The sequence below is a fragment of the Schistocerca gregaria genome, unplaced genomic scaffold (genome assembly GCF_023897955.1).
Source record: "Schistocerca gregaria isolate iqSchGreg1 unplaced genomic scaffold, iqSchGreg1.2 ptg000959l, whole genome shotgun sequence".
In the NCBI taxonomy this organism is placed as follows: Eukaryota; Metazoa; Arthropoda; class Insecta; order Orthoptera; family Acrididae; genus Schistocerca; species Schistocerca gregaria.
Genome location: NW_026062312.1, coordinates 47,501 through 50,000, shown reverse-complemented (window position 1 = coordinate 50,000; position 2,500 = coordinate 47,501).

The following is a 2,500-nucleotide window of genomic DNA, read 5'->3' as shown; positions in this document are numbered from 1 at the left end:
CCCACGTTGGCCCTTAACCTAACCCACGTTGGCCCTTAACCTAACCCACGTTGGCCCTTAACCTAACCCACGTTGGCCCTTAACCTAACCCACGTTGGCCCTTAACCTAACCCACGTTGGCCCTTAACCTAACCCACGTTGGCCCTTAACCTAACCCACGTTGGCCCTTAACCTAACCCACGTTGGCCCTTAACCTAACCCACGTTGGCCCTTAACCTAACCCACGTTGGCCCTTAACCTAACCCACGTTGGCCCTTAACCTAACCCACGTTGGCCCTTAACCTAACCCACGTTGGCCCTTAACCTAACCCACGTTGGCCCCTTAACCTAACCCACGTTGGCACCTTAACCCAAGTTACGCTGCACCTTAACCCAAGTTACGCTGCACCTTAACCCAAGTTACGCTGCACCTTAACCCAAGTTACGCTGCACCTTAACCCAAGTTACGCTGCACCTTAACCCAAGTTACGCTGCACCTTAACCCAAGTTACGCTGCACCTTAACCCAAGTTACGCTGCACCTTAACCCAAGTTACGCTGCACCTTAACCCAAGTTACGCTGCACCTTAACCCAAGTTACGCTGCACCTTAACCCAAGTTACGCTGCACCTTAACCCAAGTTACGCTGCACCTTAACCCAAGTTACGCTGCACCTTAACCCAAGTTACGCTGCACCTTAACCCAAGTTACGCTGCACCTTAACCCAAGTTACGCTGCACCTTAACCCAAGTTACGCTGCACCTTAACCCAAGTTACGCTGCACCTTAACCCAAGTTACGCTGCACCTTAACCCAAGTTACGCTGCACCTTAACCCAAGTTACGCTGCACCTTAACCCAAGTTTGCACCTTAACCCAAGTTACGCTGCACCTTAACCCAAGTTACGCTGCACCTTAACCCAAGTTACGCTGCACCTTAACCCAAGTTACGCTGCACCTTAACCCAAGTTACGCTGCACCTTAACCCAAGTTACGCTGCACCTTAACCCAAGTTACGCTGCACCTTAACCCAAGTTACGCTGCACCTTAACCCAAGTTACGCTGCACCTTAACCCAAGTTACGCTGCACCTTAACCCAAGTTACGCTGCACCTTAACCCAAGTTACGCTGCACCTTAACCCAAGTTACGCTGCACCTTAACCTAACTTACGCTGCACCTTAACCTAACTTACGCTGCACCTTAACCTAACTTACGCTGCACCTTAACCTAACTTACGCTGCACCTTAACCTAACTTACACTGCACCTTAACCTAACTTACGCTGCACCTTAACCTAACTTACACTGCACCTTAACTGTCACATGTAACGTCACAGGAATGTAGCTTTGCCTAACAGCAACCCTCTGAACATAGTTCACTGCTTGGATCCTCTGGTGTCATGTGTATTTCTTGATGCCATGGTGCGTACCCTCACATAAAGGTCTTTCGAGTGTTGCGTACTTTCTACACAGTCCCGCTAACCACTGGAAGGGTGTACCGCTACAGAACGAATATCGCCCTCCCCTCCTGCCCTTCCAAGCTGGTCGGTCAGGCGTTTGTTTGTGAAATGAGCCTTGCAGCTGTTCAGTTGCATTCGGTTGTCGATGCAGTCAGTGTACGTTGTGGTACGGCCTGTGTGGACTGTCCGCTGATGTACGCGTAACCCACACTGATCATCCGTCGTTACGTACTGAGTGACATAATGTGGCACATGCTTGACCGTACACCGGCTGCGCCCTACAATGGCGAATCATAAGGGCCATATGTTGTGCACGATGCTACTTGTCTCGTCTCCCCATTACAGCGAGATTGCACTGTTGTACGCCGTACAGACATGTGGTAGGTAGGTACGGACGAAAGTATTGCATGTTGGCCCCCCCCCCCCCCCCCCTCCTCCCTCTGCCGGGAATCAGCGTGAGCCGTCTGTTGATGTAGCGACGAGGGTTTTCCTATTTAATCGTATTGCCCCACACAACATGATAGCACGGTGGACCGCGTTCCACATCTGCGACATGCTACAGAGGCCGGTTGACAGTCGACCGCGCAAGGGACATTGCACACGTGCGCGGACCATCTTCCACGTGTTCTCTCGTGTACATGCCGCAGTGTGTATGTGGGCTGATGTAGCGTGTCGTGACACATAACATGCAGGCATGCCAGAATCGTAGATTTCGCAAATGTAGATTGACGTATACGTTTGCTGCCAAAGATCCGCAAATGAACTGGAAATCAGTTGTTGAGCGGTTGTTCGCGCTGCAGGTGCATCGGTGATAGCGACGATCGGTACATCTATGAACCGGTTGTTTCGGCGGTACCCGCCATGCCCCCGAACCTGAGTTGGCCATGTGGGTATGAAGCGATACGAGGCTGTGGCTTGGCGGGACAGTCCCCGGCCGGTGAGGGGGGGCCGCCCGGCGTGCTGGCCGCGCGCTGCGTGAGCGCACGCACTACAGCCGGCTGGTGGGGGGCGCCCAGTGGCAGGAGCGCCGGCCGACGGGCCCGGCTGGCGTCCCAGCTATGCGCC